At 44.6% G+C, this 19,635-nt stretch overlaps 1 protein-coding gene across 1 annotated transcript in view; it reads right to left on the minus strand.

Moving 5' to 3' along the window:
• The window catches only part of LOC112568916 (GTP-binding protein Di-Ras2-like), a 41,523-nt gene extending 22,103 nt beyond the window's left edge, over positions 1-19,420 (minus strand). Inside the window, exon 1 of the mRNA XM_025246490.1 lies at positions 19,069-19,420. The gene's annotated coding sequence lies outside the window, so the exon portion shown is untranslated. The remainder of the gene's footprint in view (positions 1-19,068) is intronic.
• Between the last annotated feature and the right edge of the window lie 215 nt (positions 19,421-19,635).

Raw genomic sequence — 19,635 nt, forward strand, 5'->3', positions numbered from 1 at the left:
CATACAAGTCTGTGTTCAGACTTGTTCGTTCAACTAGCTACGAATGCGTGAAGAAACAACCACTTGCTAAAATGTTAGAGGACGAAATTTATTAATAATAATTTTATTATCGAATAATGCTCTATGAAAATTTATCTATTTTCGGAATACCGCCCATTGTGGAATGCATGGAGCATGACTACAGTGAGAAAAATTACCAAATTACCAATCTGCACGTGAGCAGTGTTCATGAGAAGTATTCACAGACTGCGTGTGGAGAGCTGCTCTGCTTCATTCCGTGTCTCTCTGTTTTATTTCCCATTCGATGAACCGCTCAACGCTTGATTGCGCAGGCTCGTGCCGAGATAAAAGTCTCCATTAAAGCATATTTTGCTCGGTCATTAATGCCGTAATTACCTGAAATTAGTCTAATCTGCTTTCTCGGTGGGACGTCCTAGGTTCAACGCTCGTCTCGGGGCACGCTGTTCTTTCTCTGCCTGTGGCATCTGTTTACAGGGCTGGGTGTCCATATCTATCTACCCTTACCTGCTGATCCGGTGTAAAACACCGATATCCCACCCTCCTAACCTTTATTATTTGGAGATTACGGGTGGGGTGGGTTTCTCTTGTAGGCATCGATACCTGTAACCGCTGAATCGTTCTTTTCATCCGCAATCTCTTCATTTTTTGATATTTGTGATGCAACTTTGTGAAAAGTGAGCTGCTTTGAGCTTGACCATGTGTGTGCCAAGCTGTGCACGAGCGGACTGTGTGTGACCCTGTGTGTGGCAAGCTGTGCACGAGCGGACTGTGTGTGACCCTGTGTGTGGCAAGCTGTGCACGAGCGGATTGTGTGTGACCCTGTGTGTGGCAAGCTGTGCACGAGCGGACTGTGTGTGACCCTGTGTGTGGCAAGCCGTGCACGAGCGGACTGTGTGTGACCCTGTGTGTGGCAAGCCGTGCACGAGCGGACTGTGTGTGACCCTGTGTGTGGCAAGCCGTGCACGAGCGGACTGTGTGTGACCCTGTGTGTGGCAAGCTGTGCACGAGCGGACTGTGTGTGACCCTGTGTGTGGCAAGCCGTGCACGAGCGGACTGTGTGTGACCCTGTGTGTGGCAAGCCGTGCACGAGCGGACTGTGTGTGACCCTGTGTGTGGCAAGCCGTGCACGAGCGGACTGTGTGTGACCCTGTGTGTGGCAAGCCGTGCACGAGCGGATTGTGTGTGACCCTGTGTGTGGCAAGCTGTGCACGAGCGGATTGTGTGTGACCCTGTGTGTGGCAAGCTGTGCACGAGCGGATTGTGTGTGACCCTCGCCAGGCCGCTTTGTTGCCGATGGTATTTTGCATGTCACGCGCTCGATGCAGTGGAGAGAAAATTAACTTCGATCGGGTGGCGGCCCCGTGTTGCTGCCGTGAGTCGCCGGACTTGACGCTCGGATACAGCGGAATATGTGTACAATCTTGCCACCCTTCTCACTCCGCCTCATTTCCTGCTGACTTCCACCCTCTTCGATCTCACCCGTCCCGCGGCCACCTGACAGCTGATAGAGGCCGGGGTGTGGAGTGGAACAGACTGGGACTTGTCAGGGATACAGTTACACTGATGTGGAGCTTGTCAGTGATACAGTTACACTGATGTGGAGCTTGCCAGTGATACAGTTACAGTGATGGGAAGCTTGCCAGTGATACAGTTACAGTGATGTGGAGCTTGTCAGGGATACAGTTACAGTGATGTGGAGCTTGCCAGTGATACAGTTTCAATGCTTGCAAGTTATACTTGACAATGCTGCCTAGCTTGCCAGTGATACAGTTACAATGATGGGCAACTTGCCATTTATACTGTACAATGCGGCCTAGCTTGCCATTTATACTTTACAATGTTGCCTAGCTTGCTATTTATAATTTACAATGTTGCCTAGCTTGCCATTTATAATTTACAATGCTGCCTAGCTTGCCAGTTATGCTTTACAATGCTGCCTACTTGCCAGCTAAACAGTTACAATTCTGCCTAGCTTGCCATTTATACTTGACAATGCTGCCTAGCTTGCCAACTAACCATTACAATGATGCCTATCTTGCCAGTTATTTTGTACAATGCTGCTAGCTTGCTGTTGACATATTGCAGTGCTTCTCAGCTTGCCAGGGGAAGGCTGCCAGGCAGAGATGCTACACTGCTGCGAATATTCTTGTCATGGCAGGTGGCAGTACAGTGGAAGTTGCTGGAACAGCCTGACATGGCTTACCATCCACAATTTCTCAGCTCCTTTATATTTTACCTTGCTTCCTTCTGTCATTTGTTTATCACATTACAATGCCACTTGCATAAGCTTAGCATCTCTGCTTTCTATTCACTAGAAATGCAGGTGATCTGTTCTGAGACTTCATTATATTCCACTCATCATCCATCATTCATCCATCCATCATCAATCAATCAATCATCCATCATCATCATCGTAGTCGTCGTCGACTTTGTCCAATTTTCCAATGCGCACGCGAGCTCAATTCTCTGTACACGAAAGACTACAAAGGAACCGACAATCAACTCAATAAATAAACAATCGCCAGCAATCAGATAAATTATTTTGTGTCCAACTTTTACAGTTTTATCACTCGCCTAAGAGTTGTCTTCTCGTGCAGTGATTTGGCCCCGACACCAATGTACCTTTCGTTCTCTTCTTCATTCTTTTCGCTCTGTCCCTGTGTTCTCAACCCGCAATAATTAGTGTTTACAGCGGGAAAGGGAAAACTGTCTTCAGGTGACACGAGCATACGGGTCCTTGGCCATGATAAATTAGGCCTTCATCGGTTTGAGGGGAAAGGGCAATAATTTTGAACAAGAACTAGACACGGGAGTAAGTGCTCCTTCGCGCGTGGCATCGTTGCCAGCACATGCTGCTACCCGAACATTTTCTGGCCAAGACCCATCTTTGGTTACCTCCCTGGGAAACAGAGTCACGTGATGCGAGGAAAGTGTGTGTGGGCGGGTGGCTAGGGGAAGGGGTGGGCGTCAATGCCACGGTATTGATCCCTGCCAATGGCTTAAAACTAATTTCCTTCTTGAAACTTGCCCCGTGGACCGCCCGACGACTTGGAGGACGAGGGGGCTGGGGGAGGGAAGGTTGAGGAATAAGGGAAATGACGTAATGATCAGTTGGTCCCAACATGGCAGCAGGGCGACTGAGCATAAAATTACACGGACAACACCTACACGCTTCAAGGGGACCGACAGACACGCAGCCAGACAGGCAGACATACAGAAAGATGGAAGGGGAAACAAACAAGCTCAAAGCCTTCATGATACGAATCGCACGTGAATCTCTAACGTGAATCACATTCTGTGTGCGATCATGCACTCGGCGCACATTCCACCTATCAAAATTACAGGTGAGAGGCGTAGTGTGTGCTTTACTGAAGGGGTGAGTATTGTATCATTTAGGGGTTTATCATTGTTGTATCAAGTGATGATTGTAAGGTGAACAGATTGTATTTATGGGAAACCCGGAAACAGAAGAAAATGAAAAAATCACTGGTCCTTGAGGTCATCTGCATGGCTCATCCATAACATTTAGGTAAAGGCACTGTCCAGCCCTTAGCTACATACTGTGTCCCTGAACTCTGGTCGTGCCATTAAGTTAGCATTTACAGGTACAACAAGAGACAAGGAGCAGCTAGGAGCAGCTAGGAACAGCTAACAACTACTTGGGACTCTGTACGACTCACAGCAGATGTTTGACGAGCTCACTTTAGACATCGACTACTGAACACTACTCACCCCACTGAGATTCCTATTACCTTCACGATCGGACAGTACTTTTATCTCCCATCCCCACTTCACTCCCATTCCGTGCCACCGGCGTGCGGCCACCGACTCCTGGCAAATTTATAAATGTGGAGTTTTAGTGCCAGTGCCGCCATTTCGGCGAGGTTGAAATGATTAACGGTAGGCTGTAGACGTTAAAGGCGGTCGAGCGGTAGGTTTGGTGAGATGAGCAATTGGTTACGAAGATGCTTAACAGCGAAAATCGATTCCCACCATTCGAGCTGACGTTACATCCAGCAATGGTTGCCATTGACAACCGGACAAAGTGCCGAAATGTCAAACCTCCAATGTACCCGTAAAGCCCCATTATGTTGGCAAATATCCTGGCAATGTGATGGAAACCAAGTTTGAATTTACCGCACCATGTTGACCAAAGTTCCAATGTCCCGAACAACTGTCCCATTAGTTTGCAGTGACCTTCATACACAACTTGGCCAAACGCTCGACATCTACCCGTTTAAGAAACGCTTTTAAGGGTATAGTTACTGATGCTCTATAGGATTCCGCTCTGTGTGGTATACTATTCTCATGCTGTAATTATCTACTCATTTGTAGATGCAAATAACGAAAAGAACTTATTTGAAATTAGCCTTTCCTCCTGTCTCTCACTCTATCCATCTCTTTCCCGCGGCCAGGACGTTTGACTGTAAAGCAGAAGGTTAGTGTTTCGAGGCCCGCTGGGGACATCCATCTTCGCCCGTCCGGCAGATGCCCAGCAGAATTAATGAATGAAAGGGAGGGAAAAAGTTGAACTCCACCATCTACAGCATGCCCAAGGCACAGAAAACCATTCTTTCATTGCCCCCAGCGGTTACTAAACTATGAGTGAACTTTTTATTACCTTATATAACGCGTTGGGTTAGAATTTGTGAAAGCTAATAATAAAAATTAGATCATCAAGGGGCCATACTTGTGGATCGGTTTCAGGGCGCCACTAGTGCTTTGGTGGACCACGAACTTGTATTAATGGACTGCTTGCAGACGATAACATTTTTTCAGATAACTTCTAGAACGAGGCTGGTGTACACAAAGCTTCCGGTTTAGTCACATTCATGGTTTAAGCTCGCCGAGACTAAGAGCGGAGAACTTCGCAAGAGTCTAAGTGTTGGTCTTGGCAGACAGACAGCAGTCCACCTACACATGTCCCTGGGTGGGGTCTATACCTTCGACCCCAGTCCCCTTCACCCTCATTAATAATAATTCATTAAGAATTTTCATTGCCTCTGCCTTTCCCTTTCTTTCTTTCCTAAACGCAAAAATAAGAATATTTTTCTTGACGGAGTAAATGTTTTAGCACCGACTACTCATTTAAGAATGATTTTCATTAACAGAAGTTCTAGGCTGATTTTTTTTCTCTCCACAGTTTACTTTTGATTTTGGACTGAACACACTTTCTCATTTTTAAAGGCTAAGAATTTAAAAACTGCCATGTTATCATATGCAACCTGTCGCCCCATCTTCGCCTTTTCCTATACTGTAAAGCGATAAAGCCTTGACATTTCTTGCTAGCGCATTAAGCTGAGCCTGGACGAGGGCCGGGCTGGTGAGGGGTCAAGTGTTGTCACGTGATGCTAAGCCGACACCGAGGCCGTAATCCTTTCTAACGCCTGGCTGCCCCGAGGTTTATGACAAGACGGTGGTTGACCCTTCTTGCTGCAGAACTTGGATTGTCTGCCCTTGGCCCCTCCCCATCCACGAGCATCCCCATATATCGTCTCTGTAACCACATCTCTGTCTCCTAAAAACAAACAAACAGCTCGCTCTTCTCGTCCCTACAAAAAGAAACAACACTCGGTTCGTCCTCCGCTGCTTACGTGTCTTGACAGTTCTGTTCGCCCACAGAAAAAGTTGCAGGAAGGGATGCTGCACAGCTGGCACGCAAGTCCATTTAAAGGAAAAGGCAAGTGAGATGACAAACTGGGCCTGAACCATTGTTGCTTAAAGTTTGGGTTGCAAAACAATCGTTTACATACAATGGCGTCCAGAACACAGGTCGGGGAGGTACACGACGGCGGCCATGTTTTCTTGTCGAGTGTCATTATCCAACCCATTTGGTACAAGAGTTCTTTAAGTCTTGTAATTGTGGTTGTAGAAAGATTAACACCAATCTGGCATCCATACAATTAGTCTACAATTTTAATTACAACGAGGAAGAAGTGCGTGAAGGGGAGACGACTAGAAAGAGTTGCCTTTCCTGTCAAATAATACCTCCAGCGTCCCAAATTAAGGTTAGTTAATTGTAATTCGGGAAAGAGCACAAAATATAGAGAGTCAACGGTAAGTAAACGATTTGTTTGAAACCCAAAATGTTGAGCAGACGACACTCAGAATGTTAGTCTCCACCATTGAAGTCCAGCTTGCCTTCTCCTTTAAGACGAACGGGACTTCGCAGCTGCTGGCAGCTCGACTGTCATTACAGACAAAGAAAAGAAAAAGTAATAAAACAGTAAGAAAGAAATATATTATTTCTGTGTTAGCTTGTGATAGAGGAAAATTTGTTTGTGTGATATACTGGGCTGCAGCGACAGATCGCACACTCGGCTGTTGTCATCTTTGTTTTCATTCTTTTTGTTGATGAATCATGCTCATGTTCACATGTATAGTCATCTGCCAACTGAACAGGCTTGCTAATAGCATTCAATGGTGATAACTTCCTTCATGATAGTCAAAAAGAAATCCTTAGTTAATGTGAGATAAGATAATAATATGCTTCTCACTTTTATGCACGTGTCGGATGGATGGCTGGATGTGAGAGGAAGACAGGAGAAAAGCAGAGTTACACAGCAAGAGATAGAAAAAGTCAGAGATGTATTATATTTTCCTTTTTTTAAAAATATTTCTGCTTGTATTTCATTCCAAAGCAGCTGCCACTCTAAGCTTAGCGCGTTTAACCCCTCCTGTCACAGGTCACGTGACCAGTGGAGTGTGTCAGCGCTTGGATGTCTCGGAGTGGAGGGCTGAGATGTCCTGCTCTACAATACCACTTCCGGTTGCTTGTTGCTGTTCGTTTCAAGTTACACGAAGATGTATGACAGGCAATTCATCAACAACATGGCGCAGGTGAGTGGTTTCCTTCGCTCCTCGTGGCAGCAGTTTTTGGCGGCTAATATTCCAGACCTCGAGACAAAAACTTTCCTCTAATCAGTTTATCTCAGGTGCACAGTTATCGATCTTGACCAGTGCCAATCGCTTCTTTGGTGGGTAGGGGGGGAGGAGGATGACCAGGGGAGGATACTCGATACGAGAGATCAGGTAATTTTCAACCGTAGGAAATGTCAGAAGGGATGAAGCAAAACAGATGCCGGTGTAGATTGGAAGGTGACAGAAGACGGGAAAGTGAGATGCTTTCAGGCGTGAGCTTGTAAATAATTAAATCAAGGTCCAGACAAACATCAGAGCGCCAAGATGGATGCGAACAAAGGCCTTGTAAAGGTCTATGATGTTAAGCAAGTGTTCTGTTTCTGACAAACACACCGTTCTCTAACGCTATAGATATATATGTGTGTAAATATATAAATCATTTTACTTCCACTTCATTTCACGAACATCTGACTTTGTCACGTGCTGTTTAAGTGGCATGCACGATCGCTCAGGGGTTTAGTTCCAGTGTTTAGTTTTGTGTTTCACGCTGCAGTCAAAAGCTTGTCGCTCTTCATCGCTCATTGCTGAAGGAAGCAATTGTTTGGCATCAACATCGCCATTATCCTCCACACTCGCTTATTCATCAAACCGCGGCGCATGAGACCTTTTGTGTTCACCGTGGAGCATTACCATCTGAATCAGGAGGTGATCATCCAAAAAATATATCCAACCAGATAAAGCAGCTCACACGTGAGTCGGAGGAGAAATGGCAAGATTCTCATTTTTCCCTTCAGTGCTAGTGATGATGGATGCTGAACCACTCTCGTGATCATGTACGTGCGAGCAAACACACACACACACACTACACACACTACACACTACATTTTATTTTTATCCTAAAAGTAAATGACCAACGGAAATCAATCAAAAGGAAACCGATAATTTAGCGGCTGATAGAACGACTTAGGCGGGTATACATACCCCCGAGTCTTTACTCCGGGTAGCCAGCCACTATCCGCTGGTGGGTAGTGTGACAGGCTGGGTAAACGCGTTTAGTGAACACAAAACTCAGTAACAAAGACACTTTGTGGACATAATGAAAACTACACAAAAAAAGTATCCAACACGTCAATAGTTCGTCCTCCCAGCAAACTATAAATCTTTAATGACATATTCTTGAATTGTTCATGAGTTCAATCTTTTTTTCCCAAATTCAGATTGACTGTGAGGAGATGGGACATACATAGTTGATGTAATTATTCTGAGATTTTGTTGTCTCGTCCATCCATTTTGCTCGCTGGCTGAATTAAAATTGTGTGTGTGTCTGTGTTTGTGTCCGTGCCTGTGTGTGTGTACGCGCGCGCACTCATAGCCTCTAGTCTTTGATCATAATTGCTGCTAATATTACCAAATGTCTGCTAATAAAACTTCATTGCCATTTTATTTCTAGAAGTTTCCTGTTATGTGGAACGCACCTGTGTGATGTTGATGAATAGTAAACGCGGTGCAGTTACTATCCTGTCATTAACTCTGGCAAATGAACTTCAAAGTTCTTAATTACCAGAACATTCTACTGTCATTAACCTGTAACAGAAATGCGATGTAATTTTCGTAATAATTCTGAGGGACAAAGCACACTTTTGTTGACATAAATTCTACTCTCTGAGTTCAGTGAAGGCTGTAGTAGTCGCGATCTGAACCTTCGCCCGCGATCACCATTCGACCCACTCAGTGCGCATGCGCCGGTAGTCATGAGATACGCATGCGCAGACAAGGTGGAATCGCTACCTTGATATCCGGCGAGATGAGGAGTATTTTCAGACGAGAATTCACTCATATGTTAATGGGATAATATATTTTACCTTCAGGCTCAACATCATGCTCCTCAGGACAAGGTTATGGTCACTGCCTGTGTTGGCTCCTGAGTATGACCTGGCCTCGTTTTGGTCTCACTGATGCTGAATTTGAAAGCTTTAGCGGATCTTTATCGCTGGTGGGCTTCAGCAGCACACATTCTTCTTCTGTTGCCTCCCCTGGAGTTTGCGGATGGGATGAGTGGTCGCCGTTGATCCAGGCATCGACCGATCTGCCATGAAGTTTCTTCGATGTCGATTAACCGTAGACCTTTTCTCAGGGCGCATACACTAGGTGGAGCCCATCTCCTCTCCAAGGGAAACTACTGCCGATATCCTTCACCTGACGGATGCCTAGGCCGCAGAGACGATGACCATGAGGTCTGGCAGGTGCTTTCCTCCGGGAAACCCTCGCGTGGTGATGCCGTGTGAACATCACGTGATGCTGTATGAGTTTACTCCCTTAACCTTTATCTTTCCTAAGAATAATCACATTTGGTGGTAGGATGGGAAAAGGTACCGCTTCCTTCCATCACACCACGTGAAGAACACAGAGATTTCGTGTTGCTCTAAGAAACAAAGGCGAAAAGGGACAGCACTCTGACTTCTGGAACTAATATAAAAAAGACCAACGTGTAGGCTAGAAGATTGGCCAATGGTTAATGGTTCTTGATTCAAACAACCCTCCACCTCCATTCAACGGCCTCCGTGGCTAAGACTGAGCCAACAAACCACGTCTTGGACGATCGGCGAATTGTCTCCCTTCATCTTTCTTTACGCCACGCGGGAGCTGCACGCGCTGGTTTATCGTCTGGTGTTTGTGCTCCTGGAGAATTACACACGTGCATCCAGGTTAATTTTAGACCTTGATCTTCCAGTCAGGATCAGTATCCTGTCACTACTCAAAGCAAGGCAAGCAACGCGGTTAGTAAACAGCTGTTCAGAGGATATCAACTCATCGTGGCTTCTGATCAACGCAAGTGAACATACAGGCTCCAGTTGTGGAATGTTGCTCGGGTTTGTTTGTTTGTTTGTTTGTTTGTTTGTTTGTTTGTTTTTGGTGCCTCTGCTTTAAACTTTGTTGCCTCTAGATGGTCAGTCAAAGCGTCTTCTGATCCAGCTTTTGTCCACCTTGACTGTGAGATCTTTTTCCTATGCTATGTTGTTGTGTTTGTATATTTGTTGATATGGTTTGGTCTATTTGTGTATTATGTTTAATTTTGTACATTTGAGTGTTTTACTTTTTTATAGACCACATTAAGTGTGCTTTAAAACAGGGAAACGCACTATGAGATGATTATTACTATTTTGAGACGAGTCATCAGGTCATCGGCTAGTTTGTTTATTCAATTTCTTATATATATAGACAACGGCGATTTGAACAATATGCAGTAAATGTCAAAAATATCTGAAACAAAATCCTGGTGCATTATTTTCGCTAGACAAATTTTGGAATCATCAGGGGAAAATGTTTCTGGAAGATTTATGGTATTTATTGACACCTTCTGTGTATCCCTCGGCTACAGATGAATTCCTCTTCCGTAAAACATCGCAGCTTGAGTGGAAAATGTCGCCAAAAACACGTTTTGTGGGAGGGAACTCTCTAAACATTGTCTTTTATCGGCGCGGAAGTGTTCTTAAATACACGCACGTGCGAACGCGCGGCGGGTAACTCGTTGCGGAAGGATAGATTATCAGTTATCGTCCTTGGCTGCGGAGAGAGGTAAATGAGGTTAATGTAATTACGAACTTGACAAGGCTTGATAAATTGTCTAGGGTCACCGAGTGGCGGACCTCCTCCTAACCCATCATCTCTCCGCCTTCATGTCCCTAAATAATTCAACGCTGGCAGGATCGCATCTCGTGGACACCTTGGCTTTTGACCGCGGCCGGCTTTCTTCAGGAAAGACAACATTTAGGATCTGTTTTTTTTTTTCCTTTATTCGTGAGTAAATTTATGGTTTTTTTTTCACCAACCCCTTGGTCTAGAGGTAGTGATCCTGGATGTTACAAGGCCAGCTGGAAACGGAAAACCTTCTGATGTTGCAATGATTTGGCGATGTGGGAGTGAGTGAGGAAAGTTGCTTTTCTGAGTGGAAGAGGAGTGCGGGAGATATGGAATACAGGAAGGGAACGAATGACAACCAGAATAGAAGTCATAGCCAGAAGTAAATTACGGGAGACAACCTTTAGATGATACTGTCCTGCGTAAGAAAAGAAATATCTTTTTACAACCCTTTGTAAGACAAATACTGTTTCTTTGTTTGTTTGTTTGTTTGTTTGTTTGTTTGTTTGCTCATTCGTTCTTTTTTCTTTCTTTCTTTCTTTCTTTCTTTCTTGACCACTCTCAAAATCTGCAGATTAGCAACAAAGTGGCAATTTCTTTTCAAAAATGTGAAGGGTTATTCTGGAATTCACATGTGAGATTTCAGTAGACTTGTTTACAAACAAACATGTCTCAGGTGGGTGTGAATCAACAAATGATGCTTCTTTTATAAATGCATTTGTGAGACATACAAATGTGTGTAAAAATACACCATTGATCACGTACCAGTGTGGCTGTTGAACCACACCCATTTCATACGGTAGCCATAAATTATACTTCAGGGGAAAAAATCAGTCTGGCGGAAATTCATTATTTAAAGACACTAATAACTTTTTGGGAAAAGAGTCTAGCGCAAGAAAGCTGAATACGATCCCCCTACCTTTTTCTTGGGCCTGGACTAGGCATTCAAAGATTATTCGGTCGATTTCCTGGCAGGTCACGTGATTAGGGCTGAGACTCGCCGTGCAAGCGGAGCGTGGAGACGGCGGTAGGTGGCGCCCTGTACGTGCTGCGCGTGCTATTAGTGACGTAGGAGGGACGTGCAGAAGCTCGCGGTAAAGCGCCATCTTAACGCGATATTGACCTTTGGCAGCGCGGGGCTGACCTACAAGGCAAGGGCACACGACAAAGTCGCGAGGTGCATGCTGGGTGGATGCTAGCAAGCAGATGGCTTAAGTCCTTCGTAAAATGTAAGAGGTTTAGCTCGGATTGCTAGGTCTTAACCTTGCAGGTAGTACCTAGCGAATGGCTGTGCACCTGGCCTCGACATCGAGGATATTTGTGGTTGAGTGACTCCAGAATGAGAAGACCGTGGCTTATATAAAGTATCCTTCACATTCACTTTTTTACATTTTGTTGGTGACTCATTTTACCAACGAATATACGTGTTAAAGATAACAGCTGACTATTTAATCTTACTTTATACTCACGTGGAATAAAAAAACAACATTCACCTAACTCCAGGTGAATATTTTTAAATTAGAAAACAGCTCGCAACAATAAAATAAATTGAATTATTTCTATAGACCAAGAAAGCTAACCGTCAGATCGAAGTGACAGTCAAGATGCTAACCCTCTCTTCAGCCTGTTTGGTTTCGGAAATCACTGGAAACCTCTGAGACATTCGAGGCTAATTTCCCGGACGTTTGCCACCAGAGGCGCGTTACTTCATCTTTGCGCTGTCTTGTCTTCTGTTTTTATTTTCTTCAGGATTTTCAATTTATTATTCCATTTTACTGCGAAAGACAGCGTGGGTTAGACAGCTTCCAGCCAGGACAGCAGCGGAGGTCAGAAGAAACCGTTGGGTGGGTAGGAACAAAAAAGGATTGTGAGAGGAGGAAAAATCACAAAGGGAAGTAAATAACGAATGCTCTCCCCTTGGGTGGCATCCGCGAGAGAGCTGATGAAGCGTGAGCTGCTACCATTAGTGTCCAGGACCCCTTACGCCTGCCTTCAGCCTCACACATCTTCGCGGCAAATTTATAAGAGATCCATCCCGGATTTTTATGAAGCCTGGAGACATACCAATAAATCGAACCATTGCCTGCGCCAAGTCGTTGTTGTCGGTTGGACCAAAACAAAAATTATCCGAGAACCAAACCTCAAGTCAGTTGTGTGAAGAAACAATGACGATGTTGGTGTGTCTTTGCTGTGGTTTGTAGTAGAGCTGTTCCAGTCTTCTCCACACAAACATACCACCACCTTCACTTCCACGGAAACCCAGATATAATACTAACTCTGTCTATTCACATTACCTATCACAAGGTTCTGTCAGTTACGACTGGGGGATCTGCTTTGGTAATTATTGCAAGGCATGTCACAACTTGATCCGATTTTGCAAGCCAAAGTTAGTGTCCTCACTTAGCTACATATTGCCTGCCGAGAGCTTCATACAAGCTGACAGAAGTTAGGAAGGTAGAAACGGATTCCTTTGACATTACAATGCTTCATTAGGCTGCTCTCTGCTTTTTAAGTTCTCTTCTTGGTGTTTTACTTTATTAACTTGTCGGCCTGTGGTATTCGGAAATGTTCTTGAATTAGCAATCAAACAACATTGAGAGATTATTGAAACTACACAGCAAGGGTCATTTTTAAACGAGTTTTCCTGTGTTCAAACCATGAGCGAACGAACGAATGAGTCTGTTTGTGAGTAAGAGGGAATGAATAATGTAGACAAAAAGAAATGGAGACAGACAGACATACAGACAGTCCAAAGATGTATAATAATTCCCCCATAGGGACACTCAAAGACCAGCCCGCCACTGGCACCAGCGCCGATGCTGGACAATGGAAGGAGAACAAGGGGGACTTAACTTCTTTACCAGATCGTTTCCAGTTTATTTGTCCATTCATCCCTGTCACAGATCCCGTACTTAAGTGGTACACAATGCCATTGCTTTTACCACGTGTTGTCTGGACCTTTCTCTTAAGAACACACCCACGCGTCCAGAATTAAGCTTCTGAAAATTCTTGGTTCAGGTTAAACCATCCTTAGCGAGGTCGAGCTGCACTTAAGACCGGCAAGTTACTTTCAAGACATGCATCTAATGCCTGGAGAGTTTAAAGACAGTCTTTATATTTGGTCACCAAGATAGAATCCCCCTGGGACTGGGACTTTGAGATGAGGAGTCCATTGCTCCAGCCTGATACCTTCTTCTTCGCATCATCCTGATACCTTTTTTTTGAAAGATTGTTTAGTGATTCTGTCAGTAGTATGTTGAATTTGTTTCTCACAACAACCCAGTCCCAGCTCACCACATTCAGCAGCTCTCATTGCTACAGACATGCTTGACTGTGTCCTACCCGACTGTTTGTCTCGATACCAAGCTACCCAGACCAAGGGTGGCGATGTAATGGTCGATATCATTTTATACTTTGTCCACCACAACTTTGCTTCTCCATCGATCCACTACAAAACGTCTTGTTGGCTGGATAAATGCAATTGCCTGGCAGCAAGTCGGGCGACAACACCCATCCCTCTCTCCCTCCCTCCCTCTCTCTTTCTCACCCACCTCTAGCTCCACTGCTTCCTGCAGGCAGACAGACAACCCGTTCCCTCACAGACCGAGGAAAACTTCCCAACAAGTCTAACATTGATGAAATAAAGAAAGACACACACACACACGCGCGCACACACACACACACACACAGACACACACAGAGGAAAGATTTATTTCAGTCGGTCGTATAGATGTCTACAGAAGTTAAATAACGGTATCCATGGCACGCATAAACTTGAATTCTTAACCCCTTTGTGGAAAAATCGAACTTATTTACAGCACAGCCCTCCTGTTTCTCTTACTTGCACTGGGATGGACAGATCGCATTACAGTCAGTACTGAGCTGACAGAGTGGTTACCTCAATCTTGTTTTTCCTTCCTTCCACCCGCCTGCATAAAGTTGATATATGTGTGTATATTTTTATGTTTAGGTATGCTCGCATGTGTTTCTTGGTGTTTGTTTGTTTGTTTGTTTGTTTGTTTGTTTGTTTGTTTGTTTTCCTGCGTGCTTGTGTGTGAACTGAACCAAAGGGCAGCGGGTTGGGAGAGGCGCCGCCGACCGATTCTAGCGAAGAAAGGGACAGAATGCTGTGTGAGTGCTGCTGGCAACCACCCTCTCTCTCTTGCTCGCTCTCTCATTTTGTTTCTGTCATAGTTTCTGGAATAACGTCGTTATAGATAGATAGAGAGACAGACAGACAGATAGATTTCTCAGGGATAGCTAATACACGAATCATTCAGACGATGCATGACAATTTCTTGTTAACGACGACTTACGAAAAGAGGACAGACTTGATAATCAATAATCATAGATGATGATAAGATAATTATGACGATGGCAATCCTAAAAAAAAACCACTCGGCTCAAAGTGCAGATTCTAAATTCAATATTAAAGAGAATTCAGTGGAAATGTCGCCTCGTCATGCATCATCCCTCATAACAACAGAAATCAACCACATCATTAATCTACCACCAAACATTATTTTCCTCCGCGAAAACCTCACCACCTAACCCTGTCCACGCTCGTGACGACCTTTATGTAAATTACAGGGTTCAGTGCCGTTCATGCCCGCAATATGTCATGGCACTGTGTTCACTCTTGCTCAACTCCTCGAGACACAAAAACAACATCTCTGAGATGAACAGTTGTGTGTAATGTCTGTCGTTGTCAATATTAACAATTGCGGTTGGTTGGCTGTTATTAATGTCCTGCCACAACTCGGGAATATTGTCACAATGACCAGGGCCTGTTGCTAACTGTATCACGACAGTCTGCTTCCTGTCTCATAACTGTCAATATTGTCTACCCCGACATTAAGTATAATATTTTTTACGAAGAACTGTCTGGATGGCAGAAAATTGGAGGTGGCTTGGCATGATGGGAAGATCTGTTGAATCCAGTGTCACCCGACACCTTGAGTCTTGGAAAGAAATGTTACAGGTTAAAGGTCACCTGTCGTCCTTTAAACCAAACAAACACCAACGATAAATGTTTCTAAAAACTACGAAAATTAGCAGAAAATTTGTGATAAGTGTTCATAGTACAGACAGAACAGAATCTGTCCAGTTTGGAGCCTGTCATCATTGTCATCATGCGGTGAATCCGTTCGCACGAGCATCATCAGCTCTACTGCGCATGTACACTTGAGTTAGTTCACATCGGGAACAGATGTTAATGGCAGGCAATATTACCTACCTAACAAATCATTTGAACATTAAAGGTCGTGGATAAAAATAAGAGTAAAAAAATCACTTCAAGTATTCTTCGTGGAAGGTAGACGAACGTCGAATAATGAAAAGATTCAAACAAATATTTTGTAAAAATAATTATTTTTACATCGAGAATAAATAGTTCAGAAGGAATGGAAGTCAAACTTTTACTTTAAAATCAGCAAAACTGGATTAACCGGTTGCTATTATTATTTCAAGGTCTATTTCAAACATAAATAACTGTTGTCGAGTACTCAGCCAGTGAGAGCAGGAATTATATGTAATAGGTATGTATGTATACAAACGTGACGTCACGAGTTTGGCCTTTCTGCGCATGTCTGTAGGCGTTTATCTTGAGAACGGAAGGAAGGAGATATTGGCCCAAAACAGTGAGGAAACAGTGTATTACCCTGAGCTTCATCCAGTTATTAGGGAAAAATGAAGCATTCACTAAACCTTCAATGTCCAGCGGGAGGATCACATCGCGTGCTTCAGAAGGATTTCTCTCTCGCACGTGCGATCTCTTGCATTTCTACGACAGTGTAAAAGCATTTAGCCACCAGCTCTAATCGTCTCTAATTCAATTCCAGCAATTCTCAGTGATGGCCGCTTCGTGTTTTTTGATTTTACGCCGGATAAGCAGCAATGGCCGTCTTAAGTGCTGCGCCGTTAAAGCGTTTCGTCGGCCATTTTGTGCCTGAGAGGGTCTCACAGTCGTTGTTTTTCTTTCGTCTTGGCGGTAATTATGTCACCAAATGCGAATTACCCCCTGAAGGAGGACAGGACCGGTCAGTGCTGCCACAGAACAACAAACACCGTCAGCTATGAGACGTGTGCAAAAGGCGTCTTGGGCAAAAGGTTGTTTACAGCTCTCGCCTGTAAACACTATTAGTGTCATTGCTTGATTGATTTCACGTGCAAGGTCGTCCTAATATCGATTTGGAAAAATACAAGAAAGTAGTTTGGGTGGTGTTCGCTAAATAGAAGAGGGAGTAAGCAGTGCATGCGACAACGAGGCAGGTCGTCTGCAAGGAAGAGAATGTTGTTCGTCAGATAAGGAAGCGGATCGTTAATAACTGCACTCGTCGTGTTGCTGACGTCTATGGTGGTATGAACATCATTTCACACGACAACGAACACGAAGTGTGTTTGAGAGTGTTTTGTCAAGTGTTTTGGTACGGTTTTGCACTAAATTCTTGACGACTGTCTTTGCAAACAAGTTTCAATGATGGCACTTGTTTACGTGTGTGGTTGTTGTTGTTGTTGTTGTTGTTGTTTTTGTTGTGTGTGTGTGATAGAGATACAGAGATAGTGAGAGACAATTGAGGTTCGATCCCCTCCTCTCTCTCTCTCTCTTTGCAAAGCTTTTTTTATGGTGAACCGATGCGTTCCAGAGCTTCGGCAATGATACGCTGTTAGCTTGACATAGAATTCCAATTCCATCGGTTACATTCGATTTAATACTTCAGTGGATACTATCAGATATTATAATATAGTCTGGCAACTTGCCCCGAGTTCCCCTGTAAGACAGGTGTCTAACAGTTCGCAATGATCTCCGTCACAGCTACAACAACTCACCCGTACATTGACACTCGGTAATGAGTTTCTCTCATAAAAAAAATCTTATAACTTATAAATCTTATTTTTAAAAATCTTATAATCTAAATAACTGATTTTATCTTACTACATCAGCAGCATAAAATGATCGGTCAAGTTTTCTTTCCTTCTGCCGCGACCGATATAGCAAAGAAAGATGGAATGGTGGACCCCAGACTTTTTGCTTTTTTTTCTGTATCTACAGTCGACTAGACCACCTGTGGTTCATCTCCCAGCAACTACATCATCTGCTGTGCACCATTCTGACGAACACTTACTGCTCTTAGCTACATACTGTGGAATGTGTGACAGTGGTAGACAAAGACATTTTAATATTTATATGACAGTCGCGTGGAAAGCGCGAGAAACACACTCGACATAAGAATATCGTCAAGATGGTCGGGAAGGTGAACTTTGTCGACCCCGGCCCGGTTCTTAAGCTTCTTTCCTGGCGAGATCACGTGGACAGAGAGGCTGATCGATTCGGGGGTCTGGACGCTTGACCTCGACTTACGTCACCGCATCACATACCCTGCTGCCTCCGAACGTGTCTGACGTCACGAGCGGGGACTGTCACACTGCGCATGCGCAGCACAGTAAGGGCTTTCGATTGGTTGAGACTGTCCACATGTAACAAGCTCCATACAGCTCCATGCTTGTATCCGAGGAGTTTGATATGTAATGTAACTCCGTGCTTGTATCCATGTTGAGGTTGTAACAGTCCTGTGACACCCGCGCGACTGTAACTACCATGGTAACTATGGTAACCTTCACTTTTTCCGTAAAGGAATCAGGCGATAACATAAAATCAAAGAACATAAAATGTCGATGTAAATAATTCATAATAATTCCCTGGCTTGCGTGGATTATAAATGGATTTATAGGTTATATGTTGGGCACGACGGTGCTTGTAGGGAGAAGTCGACAGATATGATCATCTCAGGCTCGAAAACAGGAAGTGATCACGTGGTACAATCAATGTTTGTTAATGTGGAAACATTTATTGTTACATACGGAATGAACAACTTAGGCCAGCGAAAATGTTTCTACTTTTGCGACTGCTCGAAACACGTCTGACCCAACGAATCGTTGACGAGGGCCTTGCGCTTATTTTTGGAAGAAGAGTTTCAAGTTTATACATTGTGCTTCGTTGAAATAAAGCGCTTGGCTGATAAAAAAAACACAAAAAAAAACAAATCACAAACCCTCTCTGACAAATCTCTCGTCACAACAGTTTATATTTGTTTTGATAAGTTCATGCATTCTGATTATGTGTCACAACTGTTTATGTCTGGCGATGAGAAGTCACAACTTTTGACCTTTCTGATGACGCTGCGTCACAACGGATTATGATTGTTTTCATGTTTGTTAACACTAATCCATAACAGTTGCATCTTCGTGAGACGATGTAAATAATGTGTAACCCTCTGTCTCCTTTCGATAATATAACAAAGACATATACATGTGAGAAGACTGAGCCGGGTAACAGTCATTACCTTCCTATCAAACATTTCTAGAATCAAACTTTTTAACTTTTCAATAGTGGAACTCGAACCTGAACAGCAGGATCTCACTGCTTAATATCGTCTACTCACGTGTCACACCCTCCCACGTCTCCAGGTGGTGGTGGGGTAGGTGCCGGCCTGCTGCAAGTTACTGCGCACAAACCACAAGAACATGGAGAGTAAGTACAACACTTACCTGCGAGGTGCACGTCCTGCTCAAGCGCCGAGTCCAGCGAAGGAAGTTCGATGCGCTGCCGGAAGCCGCGTAACACCAAGTGCCGCTGTCAACCGCCGCTTGGCCAGAGCGAGGCTGGCTTGACACGCGACCACAAGGGGCGGCAAGCGCTCGTCCCACCGCGCGTCACCACCCTGGCTCGTGCGGCCGCACATAGTATACAGCAGCAGCAGCAGCAGCAGCAACTTCTTAGCCTCATCTACAACCTCGCCAGTTTTCTTTTCCTTTCCATCCTCCTTTGAGGTGCGCAGCTTTTGCACTTTCACGCGAGATCTCGCGGTACGTGGGTGGCTGTCGAAGGTTGAGCTTGGGAAAGTTTGTGGTGCCGCCCTCTCTGTCTCTCTCTGTCTCTCTCATCCTGGCGGTGGGCGGAGCGTTTCTCTGCGTACCGCCGCGCGGCGTCTCGGTGCACTGCGGTAGGCGCGTCTGCAGCTGGTGTAGGGTGATCCACTGAGCCATCGCGGCTCCTCCAGACTGCTGTCGTGGTGCACGTGCGAACTTCTCCACACCCGACATTTATAAGCAGGA

Source organism: Pomacea canaliculata, linkage group LG1 (assembly GCF_003073045.1).
Source record: "Pomacea canaliculata isolate SZHN2017 linkage group LG1, ASM307304v1, whole genome shotgun sequence".
Lineage (NCBI taxonomy): Eukaryota > Metazoa > Mollusca > Gastropoda > Architaenioglossa > Ampullariidae > Pomacea > Pomacea canaliculata.